The 26,384-nt window shown below is 34.7% G+C and overlaps 1 protein-coding gene across 1 annotated transcript in view; it reads left to right on the forward strand.

Moving 5' to 3' along the window:
• LOC137642429 (phospholipase DDHD1-like) overlaps positions 1 to 24,255 on the forward strand; it is a 117,131-nt gene extending 92,876 nt beyond the window's left edge. The window contains exon 12 of the mRNA XM_068374977.1: positions 2,582 to 24,255. The gene's annotated coding sequence lies outside the window, so the exon portion shown is untranslated. The remainder of the gene's footprint in view (positions 1 to 2,581) is intronic.
• Positions 24,256 to 26,384: the final 2,129 nt, after the last annotated feature.

The raw sequence follows: 26,384 nt of genomic DNA on the forward strand, positions 1-26,384 counted from the left end.
TCGCCTCACTGCTCACACTTTGGGAATAGATATTTTTGTCTTTTAAAACATGTTCTTTTAAAAGTATTGTATCTACCCATGACAAAGACCTTTCTTTCAAGGGTTCTACTGCTAAAATTCTTTTTCTGGTGTCTTTGGCCAAACCTATTATTAAACTTCAGCCTCTCTCCAAGGACGTGGGCTTTATTACTATTATTATTATTCCATTACAACCCTAATGTAATTGGAAAAGCAGGATGCTATAGGTCCAAGGTATCCAAAAGGGAAAAATACCCAATGAGGAAAGGAAATAAATCAACTATATGAAAATTGATGAAAAAAGAACGTAAAATATCTGAAGATCAGCAACAACATTGACTTTGATTTCAACTGCCAAATTTCACAGACATACTCGTGGTGCAATAAAACTTGGCTTTTCTATTATATCTTTTCCTTTAGGTTTGCTGATTGATTGGAGGAATTGACAAACCACTTGGGGGTATGCGGTCCTGGCCCGGTACAGTGTTACGTATTGGAGACGCGGTATGTTTGTGCGCAAGAGCTTAGTGGACCCCTATTCATTGTGCCCTTCTTGCATGGGCTATGACTGCAGAGAGTCATCACTGTAAGGAATGTAAAGCTTCCATCATTTCAGTGGTAGAGTACAGCAAAAGGAGGAAGAAACCAAGCCAGGATTCTTCTCGTTTTAGGTCTTCCTCAAAGTTGGAGAGTTCTGCAAAACCTCCATCTCCCACCTCTGGTACTCAGTTTTCTAAACCTTCTTAGTATGGAGAAGTACGACGACTCGTGTAACATTAGAACAAGCTCCAAGGGAGGTGGTTCTATCTGCTTCCCCTAGAGAGGCAGGTAGTCCCCCACTAATTAGGAGTGTTCTCAAGATCTCTTCAGATGTTGACCCCAATGAAGGGCGAAGTCCTAAGAACTCTGTAGCCTTCCTTAGAGTAGGAGGGCATTCCATCAGTGGAGAAGCTTGTGGTACCCTTAGCAACTTCTAAGACTGGGTTTTACTTCTTGGCCATGCCTTCTCCTGCTGCCCTCAAAGAGGAGCAGACTGATGTGACCCTTTCAGGTCACCTGATACTTTGGAAGATGGAGTTGATTGCAGATCCTTACCTTCTGCAGCTTTTTTGTATCCTGGTCAAAGAAGGAAAGCCTTGGACCTCCCTCTCCTTCCAGCCCTATTCCGTCAACATCGTCCCCTATGATGAAGGAGAGCATTTCTCATCTCCCAGAGGCCATGAGGAGAGAGTGCCTTCAGATTGACCCCAGGGAATCAAGCTTCCATTGGGATTTCATACACTCTTATCCTCTGAAGAGGATTCTTCAAAATCTTGTCACACAGCACGAGAACGATCTAATCTTCATCGGAGATCTTGTGTGTACTTATCCATGCAGGACCGCACTTGCCTGTTAATGTGCATTCATCAGATCCTGACCTTTCTTTGACGCTCGCATGCCCACATTAGAGAGTTCTCGCCTTTTAATACAGTACTCATTTTCGTGATCTTGAACATTAAACTATGTGCACGTAATTCTATTTACTCTATCGTAAGCTCACTTGTTGGTACTCATTCTTCAAGGTGCTCGCATTCACCTGTTAGTTTGCATTCTTCAAGGTACTCGCGCTCACCTCTTAGTGCGCTTTCGTTGGTTCTTGAGGGTTTGGTGTCACACACTCGTCCTTCTCTGGAAGTGCACTCACCTGTTGGTGCACACTCTTTTAAGCATGAGCTTTCCAGTTTATGAGCACTCATTGGATTTTGGACAATCTGTGACTTGGGCACACTCATCTATGGAAGCAGTCTCTTCTGTTCGTGTGCACTCAAATCTTGATGAGCGGTCTCTTATGTACACAAGCGCCATTGTATACACTCGCCCCACAGTAAGAGTGCTCTCATCTGAACTTGAACATTCTCCTGTTTATGTGTGCTCCCTTCTTTGACCATGCATTCTCCTGTTCATGTGCATGTGTTATATAGTTAGCATGCAATCTAAAACCATCGCTTTAAGTTAACTTTACATTTTGACAATATATCCCAATAAGGAAATTGGCTGTCTGCCTAATGGCAGAAGCTGAATCTATCACTTAAACACTTAAAAGTCATTAGTTGTGGGTGGAGTCGGCAGTCCTGCACCTCTTCAGGTCCGAGTGTCTGAACATCATGGAATTTTACACCAGCCAGTTTGGTTATAGGGTTTTCCTCTCTCCTATGGATAAGTTTCCTATTAAAGGACCAAGCTTTGTATTTTTATAGGAATAAATCACAAATTTTAAACTTGGATTTGCTCTTCCTACCTCATCAACCCCACAATTTAGGAAAAATACAAATAATTTTTGAAATATGTGATTTTAGAAGCAGGACCTGTTTTGAATATGCATTAAGTTCAGTCATTTGGATTGTTTTGAATTAGATCATTATAAAACCATACTGTAGTATGCATTAGTAATGCCTGAACTTTCTGTGACTGTGATACTTTTTTTTTTTTTTGCTACAGTATTGAAGTTTTCATCCTTTTGTAACAACTATACAGTAACCCCCTTAAAGCAGATTTATGTTGAATATAAACTCTTCTTTTTCAGTTAAGATCACTGGTAATGAAGATTCTGGCAATTACACTACAGGCTGAAATTGCCAGACAGTCACATTCTTTTCCTGGAATCTCGTCGTAAAAATATGATTTCACTACCCATTCTGGAAGTAGGGAAATACTTTGGTTTGAAAATTTTAAATCTTGAATACAGTATTCAAATTATAAGGTAACAATTTTTTTTCAAGTTCAGAGTAACATGAAGGCCAAAATAATTTACACATTACTGTACTGTATTTTATACTATAAGCATGATATTGAAAGAGAACATTTTGGCACTGAATGAAAATTTAGATCAATCTTCCTTAAATGCAACATAAAAACATAAGGTAATAACTTAATGCAAGAGATTATTACAGTATTATTATTATTATTATTATTATTATTATTATTATTATCATTATTATTATTATCATAATCTTTATTGCCATTAATTTTTGTAAAGCTATAGAATCATATTTTCATTAAATTATTATTACAACATAAAAGTTTCAACTGATTGAAATTTATTCGTATTTTTTAAATTGCAGAAAAAAACATTGCTTTTACGATACAACCCTTCAATTATATAAGGTTTAATCTTAAAAAAGTACTCACAGGAAATTATGTAGTCAACTGGATTGAACAGGGTAAGTTCAGTATTGGTGTCATCTTGTAATTTATATGAACTGGGAACAGTATATGAAAAGTGAGGATCTGTTGCTCGGAAAATTTATGTGAAGAGAAGCAGTAAGCTGATTTCTTGCCGTGTGTTTGTTAACATTTGAAAATTACCATCAGTAGTTAATAAGGCTAATTTGGCAGTGTTACAGCTGCTGTATAATAATGACTTGCTGAATCTTCCTTGCATTATTCACATGTCCTACATTGGGTCATTTGCCTTGGAGGAGCTATGCAAGGTGTTTTACATGTGTGTCACAATACATGTGCTCTTACCTAAATATAGTTTTCTGTTTGTGAATAGTTTTGTATTTCTGATGCACAAATGTCTCATTTGTGAAATTTATAGTAGTTTCTTTTGTATTGTATAGTACATTACTTGAAGTGATTCTCACACTAGTCATTAGCCTTAACTTTATTAACTTTACATTATAAATATGCAACACAGGAAACAACTATGGGAAGAAGTAATGACTCTGGCATGGGTCTTGTTTGTGTTGTTTACTGATTTTGGGAAAATAATGGTATATGTTTCTCCATGGTTTCAGAATGACCTGCAGATGGGATGTAAAATTAGAAAAAGTATTTTGTTCTTCACCTTAAACCTATTATTTAACCTCGTTCATGTGTTGGCACAAATCCCAAGACACCAGATTTTTATCTAGTCATCAGTAGTGTGCATTTACTGTACTGTATAGTATTCATACTCTTTCTTCTACTTATTTTTTTCTTTACTACCCCACCGGTCTTGCCCTTCCTTCACTAACTCAATGGGCATTTTAATCACTTGGACAACTGATTCATCAAAACATCTTTGGGGATGGAAATCAGGTAGAACTTCTTTTATCTACTCCACATTCATCCAGATCTTGGACTATTAATCAACGGAAATAAGTTAGACTTGAAACCAATGATGAGAGTAATATATTTTAGTATGGATAGAGATAACTTGAGCCCTTGGTCTGTGTGACAAATGAAACACTTGTAATGTTGCACTTGGCATTCCATAAATCTCATGAGAAGATAGTTTCCCAAGTAAATTTTTAGTAATTTATCATCAGTTATCTCTTCTCTTGGTCTAATACTAGATCTGCTCTTTGTAAGTGTCATATCAAGAGAGGTCCAGACAGATTGTTAACAGTGGTAGGACTTTAGGAATCTTTGAGCAAGAGTTCTGTAAGATCATTCTTGTTTTTGGATGCCTCAAACCAGGTACTTTTGGGTCACCAGGTTTCAGAAACATGTACATATCAAGGCAGGAAATACTAATGTCTAAATCTAAAGGCAATCTTCCAAGGACTATAGGCATTTTCTCCTTTGGTTTTCCATAAAACGCATGATATTTTTATGGCAATAAAGCACCATAAGAATCAGGAATGTGTAAGTCTCTCCCACTTAACCTCTTTATCTGGTCAAAATTGAATAATGTTCAGTTACTTGTCTGATTTGTTTAAAGTTTGCTCATGAATAGCACAGGCAAGGGATAGTAACAATGCCCTAGATGGAAGATGCCCTAGAGACTGACAATACAATATATACATATGATCAATGCCCAAGGCCCCCTCTCCACTCAAGCTAGGACCAGGCAATGGCTGCTGATAACTCAGCAAGTAGACCTATAGGCCCCCCCCCCACATCCTTAATTCGCAAGTATGGAGGGGTTGCAGATACTATAAGAAACTATAGAGCTTGAGTGTGTCTCAACCCCATAGTCCAGAAGATCGTCAGGAAGGAATGTTTCCAAGATGTACAGCTTTGCTACTTTCAAAAGACTAAACTAGGCCTGTCTGTTGAATATCGATTCACGGAAATACCTTCGTTTTGTCAACGGGTCAAAGGTTTACCAGTTCATGTGCCTATGTTTCAATCTGGGAATTGCCTCTCAGATTTTCACCAGAATGATGTCCTCAATTGCAAAATGATTAAGACGACTTGGGTTATTAATTCTTTTATACCTGGACAATTGACTATTATGGAATAATTGAAGAACATGAAACCGCTGGTGGTTTCCTTGCCATTAACTGCTTGATTACCTAATTTCTTTATTCTGGGCATGTATGTTTTGAAAGGGAAAAAAAAAATGAAATTTCTTCAATAAAGTTTGTGGGTAATTATCAATAAATTGAACTTTTGGTGAAGAGCATCAAGGGAGTATAGACATGAAAAATATTAGAATTTGGTTTTTGGAGCATTTTATTGGAAATTATTTGGATTCGGCAAGGGATCTTGCTCAAGTTACTGGAATGGTTTAGGATCATGGTCAGAAGCCTGTGTCAGTTCAGATGTTTCTGAGACTGTAAATGGCCTCCAAAGAGAAGTTTGTTTAGATAAAGGGTTTTCCAATTTAATTTCAATCTACATTAGTAGAGAATATCCTATCTAGACACAATCTTAGTTCCATTGATGAAAAACAAACTTCAACTACCGAGTTATTTGGACGATCAAAGGCAGTTATCTCAGGGAGTATCTTTGGCTATGAAAATCCCAGACTATTCTCTGATGCATCACAGCGTCGCTTCTTGCTATTAACTGCTAGTGTGTCTCATTACTTTACCAAAAGACGTGTCTATTCAAAGGAGAGAAATTAGATTTTTTCTTTTTCATTTTTGGGGGGAAATGACGATAAACCTTGATTCCTTGGAAGAACCAATATGTACACCAGGTAAGTATAGAAATGACAAATTTTAATATCAAAATTCCATTTCTTTTAAAGAAATTTGGTGTCTGGGATTCAGTCAGACTCATGTAAAATTCAATTTAGAAATAAGTGTTTTTTATGAACAAATTTATATTGACTCCAAAAAATTATATTACAATATCTGTGAAGTCATCACTTCACTCGTTTTTGTAAAAAATTTTATTTGTCATCAGTGGCCTTTACTTCTGATATGGTAATTTCTCTTAAAGACGATGTGATTACCTAAAGTGATAAAATGCTTTTGTAGAAAGTGACCACTGAATAGTGCATTTTACATAAACTAATTGCAAAAATTGTTTTTATATTGTATAAATATGATTGTAGAAGGATGAAAAGTAGTTTTTGTATCATTATGCACTTCTTAAAACAGGTATCGTTTTGATATTTATACATATAGTAATGAACTGGCCGCTTGTTAACTGTTGCTTTGAAAATTTAGAATATTTGAAGATCTTTTTGATGTTTTACTGGATTACACTTGATAGTATTTGTAAACATGAGTATTGTATTGTCCAACATTCAATTACTATCAACTTCATAATGTGGCAAATCTTTCCTCCGTTTCCTCAATTTGTATTGAAACTGATGCATCTATTATTTTTATGAAACTCCCGTGATGTTCATGTTGCTTCTACTTGAAGCTGTGTCGACGTTTGTCCCTAAATGAAAATTTCTTATTCTCTCCCCTTGCAAAATGCCTCTATCTCTGGGAACAACATGTCATTTAGTTGATGATATGACCTATGTCCTCCTACTTATCAGTTTTTCATTGACTAGTGTCTAAATAAGATCATTTATTTCACCCCGCGAATCCTCAATTCAAACAGTTTTAGTATTGCAGTTCATTATGAACTAATAAATCACAATGTGATTCAAATTTTTTCTGGCTTTGTATAACGTAAACATATCAGGCCAGCAGCTGCAGTGTTTTGTTTATGTACAGTATATGGAGGAGTGTTGTTAACTGAAATTCCCTCTTCTTTTTTAAATGATGTCGGCTGTTATTTGACTGCTTTGATTCCAAACAAGGTAATTTAACATTTAGAAATGACTTTCTTACAGTATTTTGCATTGTTTGTGTTTAGTATAGGGTCAATCCAGAGAAGACGGAGAATTAGCCTAACTTTTGAAGTTTTACCTAGCAGTTCTGTTTCATCTTGCTTTATCTTTGCGAATTCCGCTACCTTTCTGAGATTTGGTCCACTGAGTTCCAAGTTAGTAGGTGCTCTTGACCAAATCTTTTTATACCTTTTATTATGGTGTGAATATCTAATAAAGATTATTTTAGATATAACTTCAGTAAGCTAACAGTTCATATTTTAATTGGCAGTGAACCCGGCCTAATTTAGAATTTTAATTTTTGTATATTTCTCAGCCGCTACTGTATGTGCTTTAACGCAAGGCTAGTACATTTATTTCCGAATGAGTTCCTTGCTTAAATAGGCATGAAGTATGTGGATTCTTATATTAGTAGGATATCCAAATAAGTTACTTGAGGCAAATAGTGCTATTTCTATTTGCTCTGAGTTGTCTGTAGATGTTCACAAAGATGACTTATTTTCACAGTTTCATTGATCTATATCAAAATAGAAATTTTTGTCATAAGATTGTTTGAAAAGTTTCTCATGAAGTTACCTTTTAATTTGAGAACTGTTTTTCTTTAAAAAACAATCTATAGAATAAGCAATTATCTAACCTTATTCATGAATGGTTAAATTTCTTTAACATTAGCGAGTTTAAACAAGAAAATCTTTTAATGCAGGAGAATTAATAAGGAACTTGATTAAAATTATCTCCTTTGCAAAGTTGTAGAAGTACAAGTTTACAGACTTGATCTTAATTTGGATTGCTTGTATATAAATAATTCAATAGGGTGACTACAAATTATTCTGAGAAATGACTTAAGCTGCATCAACCTAACCTACATAATAATCTAGTTACCAGGATAATTCTGCTCAGATATTTCATCTTGTTGAGTATTTTCCAAACAGAAATAACTTAGCATGCATGGAAGGTGGAATTCACTTCTTATTGAAAATCCAGCTTTATTTAATAGTTAGACTGGTGACATTTGTTTCAATGAATATATTTGCAATCTAATTAAACTATTCCTATTGCCAGGTCCTGTCCAAAATCTCATATCACTTGTAAGGTATTAGTCATATTAATTTACCTGATTGGGTATTTATTTGGCTTATTTTGTTGCTTATTTAGAACAAGTCAGATTTTCACTGGCCTAATGGCCCTATACTGTACTAGTTAGGTTTACTCTTAGAATTAAAAAAAAATAAATGGCCATTTAGAAGAATTAAATTAGGAGGTACATGAAAATTGTGAACAGTTTGAAAGGACCCAACACAACATACTTGCATTCAGTTTAAGGGAAAATCCAGAAAGATTACACTAGTTGATTATAGATAGTTGAAAATGCTGTTCTAGCCATTAAAGAACCCTCAGTTGTTATTGACCCTACAGCCTTTTACAAACTTTCGGGGTTTACATAGTTTTGAGGTAAATAAGCTTTTGGCCGCTTTAGACTTTTTTGCAATCTAAGAAGTCCAGTGAATGACTGGCCTTAATAGAGATTTTAACATAACTTTCCTTGTATCAAACCTTAGCCCAATAACAGGGCTAACAGAGATTCTAATCTTGCCTGTCCCATATCGAATCCTAGCATTACGAAGTCTGTTAAGGTTCAGATGGTACACAGGATGAAAGAGTCGAGTGTCTCTTATAATCTTGCTCTCTCATACTATTTGTACCATTTACTGCGTAACCCTCACTCATCCGCAAACCAATTGACTCTTATGGGCCTTTGGTATCCAAGGTAGAATCCAAGCTGGAATCTGGACCCTTTATCTTACCACTCTGAATTAGCCACTATTAAGTAAACACTTATTTCTGATATTTGATCATCCAGTGTTACATTATGTTTCGGATGACAGTCCGTATCTTTTGCTTATAGGCCTGGCCACTAAAACATCTTGAGCTTTCCCTAATTATGGTAATGTACTGAATATAGTTTTGAGCACTCATTTTTCATTTTAATGGCTTTGTCTTATTAGTGATGAGTTGCATCATGTGTCGGGTGGTAGTGCGCATTGTTTGCTTATAGCTTTCGGCACTGGCACTTTTCGAGTTTTCCATATTTATGTTGATTGAGCTGAAGTTGATGCTAATAAGCAACCACTTATTATTTTGATGGTCCACTGTTGCATTACATCTTGGATGACAGTGTGCACCATTCGCTTATAAGCTTGGCCACTAGGACATTGTTTACTTATAGGTTTCGGCACTAGCACTTTTCGAGTTTTCCATATTTATGTTGATTGAGCCGAAGTTGATGCTAATAAGCAACCACTTATTATTTTGATGGTCCAGTGTTGCATTACATCTTGGATGACAGTGTGCACCGTTCGCTTATAAGCTTGGCCACTAGGACATATCAGATTTCCCCTAAATATGTTAATCTAGCCAAAGGGCATTGATGAGCAATCATTGATTATTGTATAAGACTTAAATTTTGAAAGGTGGATAGTGGGTATAACTGGTTGATAAATTTAGTAATCTAGATACATTAGTTACTTTCATATCTCTTTACTTCACTATCTCACCTCCATCAGAGTGTGTGAATCAGAAGTCAGAACATCAGGTAAGTTTCATAAAAATAAAAGAGAATTTTTGTGATGAAGTTTATTATTTTCATACTCACTTTATGTTCATATATATACCCTCCTCATCCCCAATGATCAGTGATGCCAAGAGACTAATGATCAGGTTTTCAACTTAGAGAACTAAAAAATTGTAGGAAGTACATTACTGTGTTATTTAATCAACTAGTTAGTTGCATCAACTGCCAGATGGTGTTGTGGGTCAGAAAGAGGGAGGTAATTTGCAAGGTGAGAGAAAAGAAAATGTTTATTTTGGAGTAGATGTTGTCACAGCTTCAAGTAGAGGCAAATGAACATCAGGCAAGTATAAAAATTATAAATTTTATCGTTGAAATTCAGTTTGTATATTGACAGCTGGTAGCAAAGCATATGATTTTTCCAAATGCATTGGAAAACTATAAGTTTTGTACATAATGCAGTTAAAAACTACAAATACAAGTATTTTATAGCTGTTTTTGGTTGGGAAGAAAACCTGATAAGAGTGGAGTTGCAAATTTTCATTATCATTAGCAAACAATAGTTAGCTAGTGCTATGGATTGTTTGTAATATTTTCATGCGTGCTAATATCAATGAAGAAATTTGAAGTAAAATGTAGCCATCTAACATACACCTTTTTAACATCTAGCTATTTATGAGTATTGTACAGCTCTATTCGTTTGAAGTAAGGACATGGGGTTCAGTGGCTGTGCCGGTGTACATGTTGAGATATAAATCCTTCTGGATTACAACCATCAACTGGTAAGCATGTTAATATACTGTCCATCCCCATGAACTTTTTTTAAATTTTATGGTTGGAGGGTTGGCAATACTCTACATAAAATGTGTTTGTTACTACCATTGACCTCTGGCCTTAGTGTGAACTCATTGCCACTTGCAACAGACTCCTATGCTTTGTTGAGGATTTAGTTGTGCTTCTTTCTGTGACATGTTAGAGGTACAGTATTTGTATTGTACATGACCGTCCTCTTGTATCTTAACTTGAGACAGTTATAGGTGCTTGAACTTTCATGACAAAGGTAGTAGGAGTATATGTTAGGTAAGGGAAAAAGGATAAGAATTATCACCTCCTTTTTGTGGTTAAGAAAGAACAGGCATTGCAAGGGCTTCCGGCAGTGGTGCATTTTTTGTGCCACTGGTCTTGTGATCATTGAGGTTGGATGTTGTGTTTGGTCTGTGTTTGGAGGATTTGTTTCTGTCGAGTGTAAACTGCTTTTGGCCCAAGAACTCCTATGTCTATCACAAAAATGTGTTTGTTCCAACACGGAGAAAAATGTGTTTTAGATCTAGGAAATCTATTGGGATTGACAGTGGCATCTGGGGAATAAATTAAGTACTTAGAATCTTGAGGCATACCTCGCCAATCTGATGTGAGGAGCAGTTGGCCACCAATTTAATCATTATATGGCATTAAAAGTAATTTGATTATATCATTGAGCTACATCTCTTTCATCTTATAGGTCTAGCTTATATGATTTTATTTTAGATGGTGGGTAAACACTGGAGCAATACTAGTTAGAATTATTGGAAGACCTTAATAGGATCTTCGACCAGAGGTAACAGATATTAATTGAAAGATTGAAATCAAAACACTACCTTTTGCAGGGTGTTACTCTTATTGTCATCTCTCTAATACCAAAGGTATAGCAGAGTTAGTGAAGTCAGCAAATTATTTATCTTTTATCTTCCAGTTAGCATATGTAAGACATTCTATCAGTCAACTACGAAGTTAGATACTAAATCTCACGTCTTTTATATTGTTCTATTCCCAATCATCTTAGGCATAAACTGTTGTTTGCATTATGCTGAACACTGAAATAGTATAAAAAATAAATTCTTCATGATTTTAATTCATGCCTTTGAAATTTATGACCACATTTTTAGGCAAGGGCAATCACAAAGTAAGCTTAAATACATTGCTCTCCAGTTGCCTCAATCTTTTTCATTGTTACTTATAGCTGTAGTACTAAGATACCTGACTTTACAGTAAAGACCCCTCCTTGCGATCTGCCACATGGATGCTTAGTTTGAGGAAGCCTACCTTATAAATGAAACTTTTATGACTGGGGAAAAATAGCTTTAGTTGAACTTGAAAAATATGCAGTATACTGTAAGAAAAGAAAAGGTTTGAATAGAACCCAGACTCTTCATGGTATAAAAGAATGTTTATATCATTACAGTATTTTATTTTGCTGAATTTTAAGAAAGTGCATTCTTTGAGCGAAGTAAATCACTCACTCGAGATTTTGATATGTCAGTTACTGTACTTGTTTATCTTTCCCAAGATGATTCAGTGTCAAAGAACAGAATAATTACTAGTGTTTTTGGCACCTGTTGTAAAGATTTTGATATACAAAGCTTTCTTGTATTGCATATTACAGCACAGTATAGGGCACTGGTTATTATGGTGTTCTTTTCTTGTCGTCTTAGTTTTCAAAGTTTTATAAGTGCACATGTATGCAATTTTACAAAACTCATGCACATGCAAAGACTTTACATATTCATATACAGTATATGTATAAGAATTTTCATGTTGCTGGCTGATGCACTAACAGTTTACAGTATGGTGGCTTGCATGCATTTAAATCTTAACCACTGTGCAAAAAGTTTATACTATAAATGGTGGCAAAAGTTTTTTGAGGCACATATTCTATAAGCATGTAAGCACTGAAATACTACACTGCAGTATTTGTATTTTAGTCATGTTATTTATGATTTAGGTTTTTCATTATATTAGATCTTTTATACATATAGGTTGTCAATGTAGTCCAAGTCTGTTATTCATTATTAGATTACATTATCTTTACAATATAGGCATATTTTCAAACAGATATTCATTGAAGGAGAAATGAGTAGTCTTTCAATGTAACATATCATTCTTTTAAGCTAGTTGATTGTAAAGTATTGCTATACTCTTGTTAATGATTAATGTAGACTTGATTAGTAATTTTCCATCGCCTTTCATTGGTATGTATTTTTAAGCATTTTGTATTTGTGCAATATTGAACTTTTAACCTGTAAAGTTATTTTAAATATTCCAATTGTTTGTCTAAAATACAAAGGCAGCAACATAGCAAATATACTTTTTGAGTCCCATCTCCTTAGTGTAATGCATATGGCATTCCTATTCCAGTGTTAGTTTTGATGAATACCAACATACTTGGAAATGAGTAAGCAGTGTTTCAGTTCTTATAGGTGTTCTGCCTCGGTTTTGCCATGTGTTCATAGTATAAAGAATTTTTTTACATGAATATATTCCTAGCTTTTTATTCAACAATTATTTAGTCTTAAGGTAATGTGAATTGCAATCTATATTAACAGGGGATAGTAACATTTGTTCTATATTCAAAAGAGATTTGTTTTTATTTTTGTAGCAGCTTTAACCTTATGTTCAATTTTTCAGGCAACATTATTAGTGTTGTTGAACACAGTATAAAAATTTCCTCTGTAGTATACTGTATACAGTAGTGTCATGTAAATGATCTTTAGCCAAAGTGTGATATTATTATTAATATAGATTATCTTTGTCTATAACAAAATGATCCTGTTAGACAGAAAATGATGAGTCAGTAGAAATTGGGATAGGAAGATCTTGGGATATTTATATTGTCATTGTTTCATGTGTATGTGTAGACGGTTAACTGTTAATTATGAGGAAAATTATTTGTAAATATGCTTATTTTGTTGCCTTTGGAAAATAGTATTTTTATATAATTTTTTTTTCATATGTATATCAAGGATTTTTTATCCCAAGGTAATGCTTGGGAGGTCAATCTAAGGTTTAAATCTCTCTAAATTATTTCAGCGGGAGAAATTTTCTTTTATTAATTTCTCTTAAAATTTTTTGAACATTGATAATTGTTCTAAAAGTATATTGTAGAAAATAGTCCATTTTCAGATTTTTCAGGTTAGATTCTCTTATTATACCATATATGGGTTTTTCATTAAAATAAGTAGAAGTGAATCCAAGGGATCAGCCTGCAGATCACTTGATCCTTTTTGCTATAATGCTCATTAACATTTATTAGCCAAAAACTGTCATTTGTTTGACAAAATAAATCTGGAGGTAATCGGCCTGCCACTGGAGGGGCATTATCCCCCATAATGCATCATAAGTATCACTTGACTCTCAAGGGATTTTGATGTTTTATATATTTTTTTCTCTTTTCATCGCGTCTTTTTTTCAAATTGTTAAAAAGTTTTAAATCTGAACAGAATCTAAAGATTACCTACAGTAATATTCGTTTGCGCGAGTTGATGGATTTTAGAATATATTTTTCTACTTATTTTGTTTTACATTTAATTAGCATGCTTGTTTCTATTTTTAGAGGTAATGTTTCTGCATTACCTGTTTGTATTTTTCTGCGTATTTATTTTTTCATTAATGGATGTATAATCTATTTTATCCAGCTTGATTGTTTGTGGAGAGACCTAGACCAAAAACTATCAGTATTATCTTCAATCAAATAAGATGACAAAGAGCTAAGACTTACCTTTTACACGAATTTGTTCTTGCTGATATAAAAATTGTAAGGAAAGGGCTTCTTACGGCATCAGCTCTTTCTTTTGGGGGTTGTTGTAGGACGATACCCAAGTGGCTCCCAGCCCCTTGGTTTTGTTCCCATAGGACCAGTGCATGGTAGCCAGGCTGGACAGAAAAGTAAAGCTCCGTACATTATCTGTTTCCAGTTGATGGAGGTGCTTCGGCACCCTCCATCATCCTTCCTTCCTGGACAACGGATTCCTGCTCATTCCTCAAATTGCAACGGATTCCTGCTCATTCCTCAAATTGCAATACTTTAGTAGAATGTATTTAGAGGATGGCACCACTCAAGGATGTCATTATAATGGAAGATCAATAGGAGGGGCCAGAGTGACATTTTCCTCATGCCTCATGGCATGGTTCCATGGCTGTCCTCCCTCCTCAATCAGCAGAGGGATAGAACAAGAGGTATTCCTTCCATCTTTACTGTGATCAGTGTGTGGGATTTTTCCCCTGCTTTGTCTACCTTCGTGAACCTTCATCCCGTGATTGGGATAGAATGATTGTATTTGTTGGGGAGAATGAATCTTTGGAGAAACCTGCCGCACCTTGTATCTTGGCTGGGATATATCTCCACCCCCTAAACACTGGGCCTTGGACCGGGGCCAGTGGAGGCAGGCAATCCGTAGTTGGTGTTCTTTTTTCAATGTCCATCCTCTTATCTGTAACAGAAATGCTCTGGGGGAGGCAACGTTGGCTCTACCTTGAAGGATGAAACTCGGTCACTGATTGATGCATCGGTGCCCTTCAAGGGTCAAGGCCATCCTTGGAGCTGCTGTGGTGATATCTGCCTATTTTGGCTCTGGGTTTAGTTGATGATCAGATATGTGGATCTGAGAACTCTCTCAAGTCCTGCCAGTCAAACATGATCTTGCCACTCCCAAATATTGAGGCAGAGAAGGTTCTATGTACCAGATCGGGATGCGTCCTCGCTTTCTTGAGTCAATGGCCATGGGATTGTCGACCTTGGCTTCCCTCCAAGCTGTCTTTTGGTTTGAACAGTGGTCAGGTAGTGTGACATACTTTGCTAAATCAACAGGCTTATCAGCCTGGTGTTACTGGAAAAGTACAAGAGTTTCGTGATGTCCGGTGGGAGTTTCTGCGAGTTTTTGTTAGCATTGCCAGGACCAAGATAGAAATGTCAAGGAACTTGATCTCTTTCTGACTTCAAGAGGCTATCTGTATAGGGTATACCTTGACAGCTGAGATGGTCGATGTACCATCTAGGACCAGAGCTCACAAAGTCAGTGGTATAGGCCACATCATAGCTTTTAAAAGAAATCTATCAGTGAGCCAGGGGCTGAAGGTTGTGGTTTGGAAATGACAAACCACCTTCAAAGCATTTTACTGACAAGAGTACAGTATACCTACAAGTCCCACGATACCTTTGTGTTTTGTACTTTGGTGGCTGCTCAAGTAGTTGTGTAGCAACCCAACTACCACACAGGACAGGAAGCATCTTGTCTATTCTAGCATACAGGTGCAAGTCTGGAATGAAGCGTAAATGGCTGGCTTCTCTTCATTTTTCTGTTCTCTTTCTTGGGGGAGAAGTGATAAAAAACATTAACCACTGGATCTGACTTGATCCTGGTGAGTTACACCTTAGAGCTCCATTCATAAAGAGGTATCTCCCTCATCATCCCTAACGAGGTGAAGGGTGGTGGAATTTATACCATCCCATTGATAATCATATACAAGATATATTACAGGTATTACAGACTGATATCCCCTTCAGGGAAAGGGATCCCTCATTTGACCACCTGCAAATTAGCCTTGACACGCCAGGTTACCACCTGCAAATTATATTTGACATGTCAGACCCTACACTTACCCCTATGATAGACAGGATGTTGCTTGAGTCATCTCCTTTGCTCTTGTACATGACTGGGTAGATTAAATTTCCAAGGAAGAAAAAGAGCCAACTAGTTTGGTTCTAGGGAGACTTCTGACCCACCAATCAGTGAGTCTCCCTAATTTTAAAGCATGAAATGTTTGCATGCAAACCCAAGTCGTTGAGAGTTAAACTTCCCCACTTCAACCACCCCTCTCAGTCATGAGGTGAAAGTTCAAAAGTGCTGATTTTTGGATAGGTGGAAGGGCGGAGCTTTTCACCCATGCTCACCACATGTCATTAACTACCTTTTTAACAATATCAATGGCTGTTCCAAGTTGCACTGAAAACATGCTGTAGCTTTAAAAAAATTCTAAATTATTTCAAAATTTTAAAAACTTTTATAGGACAAGAGGTTTGTATATGCGTGCGTAGCAATAAAACAAACTTTTAGGAAGAAAATTGTACTTTTTTTAGCTATATAAACCTGAGTCCTTTGAATTAAACTAACCACCTCAGCCACCCCTCTCGGTCCTGAGTCTAAGGTTGGTGAAGGTTCCGGGATTCTCGTTAACTACTCCATTAACAAATTCAATGTCCGTTCCACCTCTGCTGAAGATATGTTCCCTACTTTAAAGGACTTGGGTCTGTATAGCTAGGAAAAATACAAATTACTGTATTTCTTGTCATAAGAAGCACTTTTTTTTTTTCCTGAAAAATGCCCCCCAAAATTGCCCTGCATCTTAAATAATGGTATCCAAGCAGTTGTTTATGCAAAATTTTGGTAATGACTGTTGCATTGATTCCGAAATACTACAGATTGTTATTGCTGAAAAGATATGTTAAAAAACATCTCACTGCAAGTTTAGTACAGTGTTACCAAGTTAGCTGTAAACCAACAAGACTTAGATAGTCACACAAACAGAAAAAAAATATTCCACATTCTGTAATTGCTACAGAATTCTTTATTTGATCAATAATTGATTTTGTATATTAGTTTATAGATGAAGAATTTGGATAGTATACAAAACAGAAATTTGATCAGGAGCATTTGGCAACAGTGCTTTCATAAAAACAAACACTTGGTAGCAGCTATGACTGATTTAGTAAATTTTTATGTGAATATGTAATAAAATTGAGTTAAGAGGTGTACAGCTAATTGATATTTATCTATCATATTTCATAATACACACTGTAAAATAGCTGACTAGGAATTGCTGCTATTATAGGTTATAAAATCCTCAATTTCTTTTTTTTTTTTTCTAAAAATTCCTTACCACCTGTAGCATCTTATGACACTGGAAATACGGTACATAAAAAATATTTATACTCTACGTGGAAGGAAAAAGATTTTACTTTTTATTAGTGCAAAGAATTTTATTCTTTTATTGTAAATAAAAATATCCTTCTTGGAAGTGCATACCTGAAATGACTTACGACTTGCTTGAAAGTAGTTTTATATTTTTCTATTCTGTTTTTTTCCTCTCTGGTCGTGATGCGTTTACTTATGGTGCATGGAGGTGGGGTCAATAATGTAGGCTATTCATCCATAAGAAAGAAACAAAAGTATCTACAGTATACTGTAATGTTCCAGATTTTAAGTTATCAGGATGTTAGCCGTACACTGATTTTTTTTAGATTGGAGAAAACAGAATTGAAAATATACTGATTAAATGAAAAGTCAGCTGAAATTATATAATGAGTATCATATCATATTCTATGATAGTTTTTGTTTTCTAAATAGTTATTAGAGAAATTCAAGATTTTAATGTGTAGTAAAAAAGATATTCTCCTAAAGGCATCAAATTAAGCATGTAAATTTATGAAATTAAACCTGAAAATTCACTATACAGCATTTACTAGTAATAAAACAACTTCCAGTTAAGTGTACTGTATGTACTGCTAAAGGTTATGGAGTATCGCTTTAGAGTAATGAGAAATGTGTTAAATTTAGTTGTGTGTTATTATATGATGCATGATTTATCTGCAGGATTGTGCCCTTTTAACTCTATATTATGTTAGTGTGCAGTTCATATCAATTACCATTTATTAATCAGAAAACTGTTTAATGTATATGAGGAAAAGGAATACTAATACAGTATTTTAGTACTGTACTGATAAACTTGCTGAGCTTTTATCCAGAAAATTTTCTTGTTTGTTAGGCAAACATGTTTTAAATATTGATACTCTTGAGGAGATATGATGCTTCATAGGTATAATTACATTGGTATACTGTATAACATTTTTTAAATGATATCAAATGAGATACCTTTAGCAAAATCTGATTGTCAATATTTTCCATTTTTTATTTCTTTGTCCTAGTGTTGAAAATTTACTTTGAGCTTCATTTTTCAAGAATTTTTTTTTTACAGCTACAATAAACTCATGAAAGTGTTTTCATTAAAATGAACTTAAATTTAATTGCATTTTTAAGAAAATTTTTCAAGTATGCATCCATTATTACTTAAAGTAAATTGTGCAAACAGGAAAGAATATCCCAATAGGCCTTGCAGAGTTTTAAGACTGGATTGCCCCAGAACCACAGATAATCTTGAAAACTAAATATCTTGAGAAACTAGATTAATGAAAAATATGCACAATTTATCAGCCTTTGCAGTTATTTATTTTTAGAAGTATAAATTCTGTATATTTCATCATGATTTCAAATCAGATTTTGTGTAAAATGTGAAAGAATTTCTGTAAACTTTTATTTACAGGGAATGTAAATTTTCTTCTCAAGCTGTTAAGCCAGTAGTTCAAAAGATGCTAAATTAAATAGCAAGACAACAAGCAATAATGTATTCTAGTAAGGATACTAGGAATTTCAGGAAGAATGTTTTCTTGGATTCTTTTAAGAACAGCGTGACGTGACTTGGAATTTGTGAAAGGCAAGGACCAAAATGCATTTATTTAAAACTCAGGGAAAATTTGTTATTTTGTAAGCCATATGAATCACAGTCAAGAAATACGTATATACTGAAAATATTTCTTTTATTTTTTTCAGTGTTATGCAAACAGGGCCCATTTCAATCAAACAGAAAAATGGCATGAACTTTTTTCCTCTTGTAAGAGTATAAAAATCACATATTTGTGTACCTTTTCTGATTAATTAATTTTATAAGATACAACCATGTTAAATGCTCCAGAGATAATTTTTTCAAATTGTGGATTGGTTACAAAGTTAAGAATACGTGAAAATTTATCAAGATAACAGAGAATAGTTATATGGCAGCATTAGATAATATTGATGGTGCTATTTGAGGATAATTTTGATGTTTAGATTTGTTCCGAAAGACATTATGCTCTCTATCCACCCCTTGAGCAATTTCATATTTTTTAAGGATGATTTTTGGAGGCCATAAGATATTTGTCGTCCTAGCAATACTGTATCAACTTGGTTGTAGCAGCACAAAGTTTTTTTTTCAAATTTATTTTGAATTCAAGTTACAGTATATGATGAAGGAGGTATTCTCAATTTTAGTGATTTATTTGATGGCTGGTCCTTATTTATTTTTTTTTTCCCTGTGAAACCTTTATACTCTTGACTGATGTAGCTTTATAAACTTGGCCACTCAAAGCCTGATATTCTTAGATCTTATTTCAGTTGTTTTTATCTTAACTAGTTTCATCTAAGCTCCATGGTAATGTTCTCACATACTTGTTCTCCCCTCTCCATCAAAGAGTTCCAATAATCTCTCTCTCTCTCTCTCTCTCTCTCTCTCTCTCTCTCTCTCTCTCTCTCTCTCTCTCTCAAATTGAATGAGGAGAAATTATATGGGTTCATTCCAAGACTCCTATCCACTGATTTTCCTGGGAACAACCTCAGCTTATTTTCTTTGCAAAATACTTGAAGAAGATGCATGTGTCCAGCAAAGCAATTTCAAAAAGTTTAAACATGCATACTGCATCCTTGCAATCTTTCTTAGTAAGCTATGAAAAATCCAGGGCTGATTAAAAGGATTGGTGACATTCAGCTCTACAAAGCCATCCTACCCTTTTAGTTTGAAGTTCTCCAAAATATTCTAGACTTCACCCTTTCATTGAATCCTTGATCTGCATCGAATTCCTTAAACGGAAAATATAAACGTTAATATCATTGTAGTATTAATTCATCAAGTGTAGACGAAAACAGGAAATTATTTATTTTAGGTTAGGGATGGGACGAGGGGGCTGGGAACCCCTGTAAAAAAAAATCCTATGAGACAGCAACAAATAGGTTGGGCTGTGGCACCCTAGCAGTACCAGCTGAACTCGGCTGAGTCCCTGGTTAGGCTGGAGGAACGTAGAGAGTAGAGGTCCCCTTTTTTGTTTTGTTTCTTGTTGATGTCGGCTACCCCCCAAAATTGGGGGAAGTGCCTTTGGTATATGTATGTATGTAGGTTAGGCGTCGGTATTTAATCAGCTTCAAAAGAGAAGTACGGTACTATGAATATCTCGAAAATCTCATAGAAATAATTCATTCTTCTTCCTTAAGGTAGACTACAATTCTAATAGTAAATAAATTGTTCATCCATTATTAAAGAAAATATAACGATATAGATAGATAAACTGTAGAAAAAAGCACTAAAATAGTCCATCATCTTGTGACTCCAACTTCTTTAATGGAGAATTATCATCAGTACAGTACATTACAGTAAACTCAATCTAAAGAAAAAAAGAAATAATAATAATTGATATGTATCATATATGGTAATTTAAAGTTTTGTATATTTTTTTCCTTGAATATGAGCTGTTGACCCTTAATTTCAATCAACTCTGCATTTATTGTCCCTCATTTGACCACAAAATAGGTCTAAGGTTTTATATTTAAGTAGAACCTGAGAAAATTAGGAAGTACTGAGCTTGTAGAGAGTTCATTACAAACTTCATACAAATCATTGTCTTAATTGTGGCTCTCAGTTGATTCATTTGTAAAATGAGCTCTCCCATGAGGTTTTATTATAACAACTAGTATAATTGTTAATTGCCAATGATTCTTTTGCTTCTAGTTGGGACTAGCATTCACATCTTGGGCAACTTGGCTCAAGAAGTTTTCCATGATTGTCAGAGGAATTACTTTCCATGTGTAGAATTTCACGACAAAAAGTTTTCTTGCAGATGCCTTGTGAATATTGCTCGTAAATACTACAGTTACTAGGTTACTTTTGTATTTATTCTTTTTATCTAGAAGTGTTTCTTTGCTTAATGGAGTTAAAGATTAGCCAATTAACTGTACCAAAGGGGTCTTACCATCATCATTTTGGTATTAATAGGAATGGATAACATGACTTTTGATAAATCACGCCTGGCTTGCATGTGTTCCAAATCGATCATGAATTTCTTTATTTCCATGTTATGTTTTGTACTAAAATACTGTATAATTATGACCATTTACTACCTGATTTCCCAAGCTGTGAATTCATCACATCTTGGATTACACAGCTTAGGTATAAGAATTGAGTTTTGGAATCAGTAGGATTAATTCTTTATTCACCTACACATCTAGAGTATAGAACCTTGTTCCTGTTTATAATTTTCCTACTGAAAAACAAAAAAGTATGTCTTATAACTAAGAAAATATTATCAAAAGGATAAAAGATATATTAAACCCAATTATTTTTTATCTTGCCCCCAAGCATTTACACTAGAATTAGGCTACTTTTCCTAACTTGCTATTGGCAGCCGGATAACAGGGTCCCCATCTTTTTCCTACCTTCATTGGATGGCTAAGGAACTAGTTTCTTACCCCAGTAACAACTAATTTCAATGCAGTAGTTCCATAATTTTTCTGTATACTGTACTGTATTATCCATTTTTTAAACTAATTTTTACACATTCCAATATAATCCAATTTCTGTTTTATTGTTTACTTAAATGCAAGGATACATAAAGTATTCTTATAGTTTGAAACGATGAAAGCTCAGCAAGTATACTGCAGACATTATTTTTCAGATGTTTATAGTACAGTTTACATGTCAACAGTAGATATTTGTCTGTACTGTTTCATATATTTTCAGTTGAATGAAGTTTGATAATCATATACTGTATTATGTGTCCTTTCTGTATTTTTAGATGTATGAATATTCTGATTTTTCTGATACAGAAAATTATTTCAAATAACTCTTCCTCTCATAAATTCCATGCAGGATAAAAAAACAGGTCTGTTATTCCAGGTGCAGTACTTTAGATGTTAAATTTGGATTTCTGATTGTATCATTGAACTCTTTTTGGTGTCTAGTGTTATTCAGTACTCCACCTTTATTTCATGATGATTGTAGGCCTTTTTATGTTCATCATTGTAGTGTATTGGCCCACTTTTGTCTGTGAACTTTCATAGAGTAATGTTTTTCTCCAGGTGCAGTGATTAAAATGAGAAAAAAAAGCTCACGTAGTTCGCTAGGCATTTTGTTAAAGTTACTTAGAATACTGCATTGGAGCCCGGTAACTTGATATGCTCAGTTCTGGGCAGATTCTAGTCTGTGATATGCTCGAAAGCCTCACTCTGATCCCTTCACTTGCAGTCCAGTCTCCTTAAATCCTGCCACCCACTCTAGAATTGTACTAATACTGAAGAGTTTGTACACTTGAATAGCCATTGGCTACTTTGGTTGTGAATTGTACTCCCACATGTTAAAACTGCGAAGGGATGCAAAATTCAATAGGGCTGTGGCTTTTTGTTATTGTGAGGGATCATTTTTTATGTCATCGGAATTTAATGGGAGAAAAACAGCTACGGTAGTAAACATACATATACATATTATTGTCAACGAAGAGGAATTAGCCAGAATATTTTTTTTTTTTTTGTATGTATTTACCTTGAAAATTATTTATATCGTTACTTATTTCATAGATCATTGAAAAGAATTAGATTTTTCTTATTCACAGAAAACATTGTTCAGCATTTTTGTGATGAATTTTCTGTAGGTTATTACATTATAAAGCAATGAAAAATGCTATTTCCAGTTTTAAGCCATCTTATATGCATGACTAGATTAGTTCATGTTTTAATTGAGTCTGACCTATTTGGATGCTAAAAGTTGAAGTTCTTTCTACTATCTGTAGTATGTATACATTTATATTTAAATGTATATGTATATATGCTGGAGGTCACACAAGGTTTCATTATGTGATGTAATGCTTATGTTAAAATTACAATTCCAGTATCACATTGTGAATTTTTATGAGGTGTTAAGCATTTGTTTCCTTCACTTTGCTACTTGTCTATCTACTATATATTATTGAAGATGGTAAGGTTCTGGTATGTTTTTTAGTCTGAAAATACTTTACATTTTAATATTACTACTTGCTTTGTTCAAACCACTGTACAGTATGCATTGATGTTATGCATATGCAAGTTTTAGAAGGTATTTCTTGATTGTCAACAATTTACCATTGCACAAGTGTTATACATTATATTAAACTTTTAAGATCTGCTAACCCACTTGTAATTCATTTTTTCTTAAATGGAAGGTGAAAGTACAGTAAAGTAATCAGGAACTCAATCATCCATTTTCATTACAGATGGACACGTATATTTATTTATGATAGAGAAAATAGTACCTGTAGTACTGTACCATAGTATGCTGTGGTGTCTGATTCCACATGATGAAATCATCTATACACAAGTAGGCTTCAAATTACTTTTATTGCATACAGACCATATAAAGTATATTCTCTGTAGGTTATTGGGGTGTGCAAATAATTAGGATTTCTGTAATTACAAACTCCTGTACTGTACTAGTAATAAAAAATCTGTTGTATATTTACAAACAAGTTGCTTAGGAGTCTCTCAATAATTAAAGTAACAGTGTACTATGACTGCAGTACACTGTTTACCTGCTTTGAGAACATGTGGGGCCTCATAAATATTAGAACAATAAATCTAAATTCAAGAATTTTCTGATGCATTGATAATATCTTGGAAGCACAACATAAAATTGCAGTATTTGCACCATGTAGAATATGCAGACCAATACATGTACTGTGTTCTATCTATGTAGCTGTAAAAGTATTTTTAATAAGAATTACAATTAGGAGTAATTACAGTACAAGAATTGTAAGGATGATTCTACACCTCAGATAGATTTGATAATTGTGAACATCATAGGTGAATGTTTGCTGTACCCAACCTCAAAATACAGCTCACCTTTTAGGTAGTATTGCATTTCTAACATCTTGATTCATAAAGGGGTTATTTTCCCGTGAAAACAGTGTTAAGAGTATAACGTTCATTTCTGAAAATTATAAAGATTATGGAATTAACTGCATATCTTTGCATAAGGTAACACATTCAATATTGTATATATATATATATATATATATATATATATATATATATATATATATATATATATATATATATATATAAAAATAAATAGATAGATAGATATAGATATGATATATAATATATATGGTATTTCTAAGAGTTGCTCTAACTCTGTGCTAATAATTTGGTCAGATATGTTCAGGAATGTTCTCCAACATGAAAAATTTAAATCCTCTTTACTGGAAATTCTGTACTATAAATTGTTTAAATTGCTTTGCATCACTGCTAAGCATTGATCTTTTCTGATCCGAAATGCTTCAGATATCTCAAAGAGGATGAGATCATTAACCACCGAAGGTTATCAATTTTCAAATTAGGGCATAGGTATACTCTAAAAATCAGTATAGTAAAGGTATTACTTACTCCTATTACTCCAGTTCAATATAAATATTCTATTTTATACCTCTAAACTTTCAAGAATTTTCGTTGATTAAAACTGAGAAGATAAAACCGGTTTAATACTACAGTTTTAGCTAAAAAATTTTGTCTTTTTAGTAAAATTATGAAGGGAAGTATGGTGATGAATCTTATTGAAAGATAGGATCAGAAGAGAGCTTATTTTAAAGAGCAGAGTTGAAGAGGTGGTCTTTATGATTTTGCTTCCATGGATTTTTATTTAATTAGTACTGTCAGTTGCATAATATTTTGTGTTCCCCTTAGACTTTTAACTTCACACATGGACTTCATTTGGTATAAAATAATGATATAACCTGGGAGATTACAAGTAAAGTAAATTGCAAACACTTAGTGTGATTGTTATTTTCAGTTTCTATTGAAGAAATGAAAACCAAGGCACTATTAGCCCTTCATTTATAGTCAAATTTAGTTTTTGCAAATTTCTTCAAATATGAATTTTTTTCTTTGTTCCTTTTATGATAGGTTGTGTGCTTAGTTTAGAAACAAAATGCTTCAATTAAACTTTGAAATGGGGAACTAAACCTAGAACTTACCATCTTCATTTATGTTTCATATTAAGATGTACAGTATTTATCTTTTAATCATATAGATTCCTCCATGAAAAATAGGAATTTGGTATTTGCCTTGTAAATCTCATGAAACGAACTTTAATGAAAGCACCTTATTTATATAAGCATTTGACTTTCAGTACATAAAAATAAATGCAATCAGTTTTCGGGATATTTTATTTCCCTAAGCATGCAATTCTTTATAATTATAGTACTCTATATTCCTAATACTGTACAGAACTGAAATTGATATTAAGTGTACAATTGCCATGTCTGCAAGAGAAACGGAACTGGAGTAAAATGCTGAGAGGAGAGGCATTCTCAACTCAGCAAAGAGTTCCCATCTTTCTTCATGCACAGATGAAGCTATTAATAGTGCATCTCCCGTTCCCTGTCAACCTTGCATCCCCTTCCCCTGTACTTTACCCCGAATCCCCTTCCCCTGTGCTTCACCCCAAACCTTATGCCCTTGGGGTTCTGGGGCTTACACCCCTGTAAGTGGGACTATCCCAACTCTGATAGTGTTCCCCAGTGTTGCGTTTCCTGTTGGAGCAACCCTTGTGGTTCTTCCCCTGGGTAGGCATCATTGTCTGGGTTTCTTAGGATCCTCTGTTTCCAAAGCTTGAGGGGAGGGTTGGAAAGAGGAAAAAATGTGCAGGTTCTTCTTCCTCCTCTGACTCTTCTCCTTCGTTGGCCTTCAACTCTATTCACTTCTTCTAAGATGAAGAAGTCGAGGTCTTGTCAGCTGTAGTCAAGGAAAGCACTCCTTTCAACATCACTTCTCCTAGGAAGGGTGGGCGACACCCGGGTGACTCCCGACTCTTTAGAGAGGGAGCTACAACCCTGTGCTTAGATGCCCCGTGGCCAATACACAGAGCCAGAGCCTTGATCCTGTGTCACTGCCTCAAGCCTCTACCTCACTGGGGCTTGGCTCGGGTCCCTGACCACCCTGATAGCCTGTAAAGGAAAGTCCTCTGTGCCTTTGCTTCCCTGGGCTGATGCACATGGCCCGAGTCATGACCCCGATTTCGCGGCTTCAAGAAACTTGGATCCCCCCTACATTGGTATCCAGGTGGGATATGTCGCAAGTAGAGAGTTATGATATGTTGCGAGTCTTCCTCTCC

This window comes from Palaemon carinicauda, chromosome 6, assembly GCF_036898095.1.
Source record: "Palaemon carinicauda isolate YSFRI2023 chromosome 6, ASM3689809v2, whole genome shotgun sequence".
Taxonomy (NCBI): Eukaryota; Metazoa; Arthropoda; class Malacostraca; order Decapoda; family Palaemonidae; genus Palaemon; species Palaemon carinicauda.